The sequence below is a fragment of the Candoia aspera genome, chromosome 6 (assembly GCF_035149785.1).
Source record: "Candoia aspera isolate rCanAsp1 chromosome 6, rCanAsp1.hap2, whole genome shotgun sequence".
In the NCBI taxonomy this organism is placed as follows: Eukaryota; Metazoa; Chordata; class Lepidosauria; order Squamata; family Boidae; genus Candoia; species Candoia aspera.
Window position 1 is genome coordinate 48,918,337 of NC_086158.1, and position 6,000 is coordinate 48,924,336.

Sequence of the window (6,000 nt, forward strand, 5' to 3'; positions counted from 1 at the left end):
GTCAGGGTCACCAATAGACCAAGAATCCTGCTTTTGGCAGGGACACCATTATAAAAAGCTATTGAAGCCATGCTAAAACGTGAGCTCAGACCCCTCCCTCTGACCTAGATCATCCCTTATCAGATCTTGCAGTTAACAGGTGCAGTTTGAACCCCAGACTCCAAGCATTCTTAGCCAACCACAAAGAGCCAAAAAAAGAAGTGGAAGTGTGCTGACACAGTCTGTCAAAGGACCTGCAGGGTGAGAAAACTTTAATTTGTCATAGGTTCAGACAGATGGAAAGTTAAGAAAACAGGGCATTAAGCAGCCATATATGGAGAAATGGGTTGGAAGAACCAATTGGGGAAAAACTGTCAAACTGAGATGGTGGTCTGCTCTAAGAAATGTTGAACTTTTAAAACAAAGAGAAGACACTGCAAGGAGGAGGAAGTCATCCGGCCTCTTGGAGATGAACCAGCCTTGTTGGTTTCCATACTTTCCCAGGATCTTTTCTTCACCCAGCCCTGCCCTGAAAAATCAACTGCCATGGATGATCATGGCCAATCAAACAGCTTCTTAGGAAGATCTCTAAGAACTTCTCCCTTCTCTTTCTCACTTCCCTCTTTAGATATGATTTAAGGTGTCAACGTTAAACCTTGTAAGCTTTCATTTAAGCTAGTAAAGATACAAAACAATCTAGTATTCTTTGGTTCTTGATTCTCATGTTGCAATTCACTTAAGAAGTCAAAGGGGTGCAGGCTGAGTGCAATGGCACTGCCATGCCCGTGAGGAACTAGAATATAACAGATTTGACTGAATTATGTTTAGTGTCTTGGGGCTGAACCAGGAGACATGTTGTGATGACTACCTTGTGGTTAGGATTAATATAGAGTCTAAATTAATTATGTCTTGGTGCAAAATTGTAAGAATGTCATGGTGACTATTCTGGGGCCTGTTTTGGTAGGTCATCTTGGGGTCAGTCTTCCTAGCAGGAATGCCCATGGTATTTGGGTGAACTTGTTAAAGCACTTCCAGCTTTCTACAGTGATTCTGAGAGAGACATGCCTGGAAGGTGGAGTTGATTTACAGGCTCAAGCTGCTAAATTTGGGAAGTCCAGGGGAAAAGTCCAGGAGAAATTCTGGACTGTAGGGCTAACTGATACCCCAAAATGGGACACCCAGATCTGTCTGAGTGTCAAGTATGACTGGATACCCCAAAAGTCCAGTATGGCCACATCATCAACACTGGGTTAGATGGACCAATGGTCTGATTCAGTAGTAATCAAGTCCCTGTCTTCCTAAAGCAATAATCCTATTGAGAGAAGAGTGCTAATTTCTGCATCTCTATTGAGAAGTAAATTCTACTGTCTTAAATGGAAGCTACTCCCTGGTAACTGTGCATAAGACTGAAGCATGTCTATTCTAGCTTTAGATGGAGAAAGCTATTTAGAAGGAAGTACTTGGATAGGTAGTGCTTCTGTCCCCGCATCACCAAACATACAATTAAAACATGATCTTCATAGAATATTAATGCTAGTAGATGCTTCTACTAAATTCAGATTCTTATAAACATTTAAGAAAGGAAGAAGAGTTGCAGCATCTCTCTTAGGGATATAACTTGGAGTCTATTTGTTCAAGCATCCAATTAGCCACTAAGAAATAAGCTGCTCTGCCTCAGCTATTGAGGGAAAATTATCTAATTTGCTTGTTTCACAAGATAGTTGTAAGAATTCCCAAGGTAAAAGATTTGACATACTTTGATTCTATGGGATTGCCCTAAATGCAAAAACAGGAACTACTCAATACTGCAAGTCAGCATATGTCTTATTCTTTGTTATTATAAAGCAGAAATACCCTCCTTCTTGCGTATGAGACTACTGGCCAAAAATAAAGGATGCTTTCTCCAAATATCTAGTTATGCTGATATCCATCCATCCTTAAGTTGGCAAAAAACGATGCTAGCATTAAAATTGCTCTCCCTGTTACTTATCCTACCCCCATAATTTCTGTTCCTAGTCACTGCCAGCCAACTAACTACCTTCCAAGATAATGGAAAAGTCTAACAATCTTGAGGCTTCCCTGGGATTGTGCTGGAATAATGGGAAAATACTCTTTTAAGTTGGTACAATAAGGACAACTTAAAGTGCATTCATGAGCTACAGTTGAGATGACTTTAGGGGCAGACATCTACTTTATTAATATAAACTACAATAATAGATAAAATAATAGTATCTAAAATAGTACCTATAATGGAGTCCTTGGTGCTCTCTGAGCCTTGTTGTTTTCTTGCAAACATTTCATTGCCAGACTAGGCAACATCTTCAGTGCGAAGAGGGAGTGGGCCTTGCTCTCAGTTTATATACCGTGGCTTGCCCTGTTTGTGCTGGTAGGGATGTTGTTCTCTCCTTGGGAGTTCTTTGATTGGGCTGTTGTTTGCTGCTTTGTTGACTGACTGAGTTAATAGTTCCGTGATTAGGGTGTATTGTGCTGTTTGATGGTTCATGGTGAACCATCAACCCTACCAACACAAGCAGGGCAAGCCACGGTATATAAACTGAGCGCAAGGCCCACTCCCTCTTTGCACTGAAGGTGTTGCCTAGTCTGGCAATGAAACGTCTGCAAAAAAACAAGGCTCAGAGAGCACCAAGGACTCCATAGTTCAACTCTGAGCTACAAATATTCGCTTCGATTAGTATCTATAGTGTCTATAGTATCTATAATAATAGATAGAAAAAAGAAGTTGCCAAGGCATGTTTGTGCTATAGTTAGGTGCAAGTAAGGGAAGGCACCATGTGTTCCTATCCTATAATATGATGAGTTTACACAAGAACTCAGGAACTGTTCACTTCCAGTTCAGAGGATATGCCTGGAGCATCTGAAAGATCGTATTAATGCCAGCTTGTACAGCAGCAGCCATAAATTGCCAAGCTGGTAGAACATCCTTGCTGTACACTGCTCCAAAATAAGGTGCTAGGGCTTATGAAGCTATTCACTACCAAAGCCTCAAGTAGATGGGCATCAATTATTTTGAGTGCTTCTGGTGGTTTCTTCTTACAACAATCAGCCTGCCAAAAAAGGCTAAATAAATCACTCCATTACAAGAACCCATTATATTTGCAAAAGGAAAAGATTCAGATGCATTTGTAAAGTGGGGGAGAGGGATAACACTGCACAAGAACCCAGCAGTGAATTTTTAGACAAAAAGATGTCATGATAAAAAAGGAGGGAAGGAGGAGGGAATCAACAGTAACAGAAGCAAATAACCTGTCTTTTGCATACTTGGCCATAATAGAGTAGCTTCATTAGTAGTAATTTTATTTATTTCTTCCTTTGTCCTGGACTTCTACCTGTGTCTTGCAAGCTTCCTGCTGATATTAGTGAAAGGACTGCAGGAGTTTGAAATTCTCTAGTTCATTGCCCACAAAAACAAACATACAGACCATCAGGGTTAACATAACAAGCTAACTTTAGCAACCCTTCTGATAAAAAGAAATGTTGGGCCAATTCAGGATCCAACATTATTGGCATATACAGAAATTTCAGTGACCAGGGTCAAAGTCTACAAATGTATTTGTGGATATTGATTAATATAAAATGCAATAGCTAGAATTTAAAATCTATCCACTTTTATGTGAAAGAATACTGCTAAATACAACAGTGCTCACTTTTGAAAAAACAGAAAGGTTTCTACAGCAGGAAGTTCAGCCACCTTCACTGTAACTACAGAAGGCTACATGATCAAAAGGGAATGGTGGGTTCATTTCCAATCTTCCTATCATCTTATACCCCCAGAGAACAGCTTGTCCTATTCTTAAAGTATCTGAAGGTCATTTCACAAACGATGTTTTCCTCATTAAGTTACGTAACAGTGCAGATTTTTAAAAATGAGAAGCAATATATAAAGGCTTTAAATAGATAGGTACAAAGTCATGTGCGACTGTGTCACAAGTGTTTATTTTACTAGGTGGTACACTGACTGCAGCTTCCAACGAGAAAACACCCCAATTATCAGATGCACAGAATGATAATTGGAAGAGGGTATTTAGGCTTCGGTGCAGAAATCCAAATTAAAGCATCCACTGGCAGGCTGTCATTGACTAGCCTGTACCTGAACATACCTATGCACACCTGTGTAGGAAAAGTGAAGTGACATTTCTCAGGTGGCCCATTTATACACATCACTGCCAAATTCCTGTAATTATATTAGTAAAAGTCATAGCCCTCTCTATTTACAACATTTCTATGTTTTAAAGAAGCAGGTCAGTCTGCCACAGCTCCTATCAAAATGTAACACCCTTATTTTTACAAGTTTCAAAATGAATAGCTGGGCAATCCCTACATTAGGATGAGGCAAAATATCACAAATGAGCATTCAACTCTTCTGTCACTTTTTGGCAGGCCTTAATGAAAGACTAACACTGAACTTAGGGTAATTTTTCCTCCCTATCTTGAGTTTTTAAAAAACATACTTCAGAAAAGTGCAACTCCACATTCTTGGTTTCAAAATAGTACTTCAAAACAAATACCTTCCACACTGTAGGCTTTTTGACATTTGTGTCATTTGCTCACTCCACTGATCACTGCTCTCTCTGTAACCACGTCAAGCTCTCCAGTGCACAAGCATCAACTCCAGTGCAAACTCCTTCAACAGATTCCTGAGTCACTTATTGCCATCCATAGATAATCTATACCTCAACTTCATCCAGTCCTTTGAGTCTTCCCCATCCATACCGATCCAGTGTTTTTCTTGAGCTCTAACGCCAAGGAGTGCCATGCCCTGGACAAGCCCATCCCTGAAGTAGCCAGGGTCAGTCTTCCTTTACCCAGTACCACACCCCCCCCACCTGCCCAATGGATCCAGCATCTGAGTCCCACCTCCTCCTCTCTGGTGGCTCAACCTCAGCCTATCCCTTGGTCCCTCACATGCTGCCAGCTCAGCCTGCAACCCCCTCCCCCCAGGAAGCCCCCATCAGTGTTGTAACTTCTCACTGGGGGGACCATTAGCCACATCCTGCCCTGCATACAGTCCAACTCTCAAGCACTCCAGTTCCTCATGCTTCCCTTCCCATTCATATCTTCAGCAAGGAGATAGCAACCCGAGGCTCTCCAGGTAATGGATTATATCCCTCATTACCTCTGATAACGCCAGCGCCGGCTGGGGCTTATAGGAGTTGCAGTCCAAAGGGTCTGGGGAACGGAGAGTATCAGCCTGCTATCCCTTGTCTTAAACGCACATTCCATACTTTAAATCTTCTCCGATTGCCAGCATACGTCCCGACGTACCCCAGCCTAATTGTGACACGTGACCAGCGCTGACCCCCAAATCTACAGCATACTCAGCTTTCCGGTATGCCTGATTCTCCGCCCCCGATCTTTTCTTGAATCCAGGTACAAACCCGCCCACCTCCAGATCGCAGACCTCAGCACCCCCTTCCGCCCCCCGCGACACACAAGCGCATATCGTGGGGACTGTCCGCATCCGCCGCCTCTTACTCCGGAATCCCTCCAACTGTACACCCACACACGCGCAACACACAACCGCAGAGCTTCGCCGCTCCGCCCCTCCCGCCGAGGAGGAGCCCCCTTTTCTCACCTGAGCTCCGGCCGCACCTCGAGGTCTAAGTCTCGGCCCACACGCCGGTCCCGACCCAGATTCGCTCCTCCGCCACTCACAGCCCGAGCCCGTACTGAGCGAGCGACGGCCCGTGAAGGCGAAACCGCGGCTGAGGGACCCGCAAGAAAACCCGCGAGGGCTCTCGGGCGCCATCTAGCGGGCTCCCGCAACAAGGGCGGCTGCCCCCGAAGGCTAGCAGCGAGCCTAGAGAAGGTCCCGAGCTTCCGGGTCGCTGATTCGGAGGGGACTTGATTAGCGTTAGGCATTTCTCCCTGGTTTGTTTTATTCCAACTATTTTTATGCCGCCCAATCCCAAGGGTTTGGGCGGTGTGCAAGGTAAAAGAAGCATCCCTATTGCCTCCATTAAATTCAATCATAAATGCACCTTACAATAAACCACACAATTG

The 6,000-nt window shown here is 43.6% G+C and overlaps 1 protein-coding gene across 3 annotated transcripts in view; it reads right to left on the minus strand.

The window, feature by feature from the left end:
• SEMA4G (semaphorin 4G) overlaps nt 1-5,680 on the minus strand; it is a 109,585-nt gene extending 103,905 nt beyond the window's left edge. Inside the window, exon 1 of one of the 3 annotated variants that reach the window (XM_063307074.1) lies at nt 5,573-5,680. The gene's annotated coding sequence lies outside the window, so the exon portion shown is untranslated. Of the gene's footprint in view, nt 1-4,505; nt 4,523-4,670; nt 4,692-5,572 lie in introns of those variants that run through there. The other 2 variants (XM_063307076.1, XM_063307077.1) reach the window with 2 other exon arrangements.
• Between the last annotated feature and the right edge of the window lie 320 nt (nt 5,681-6,000).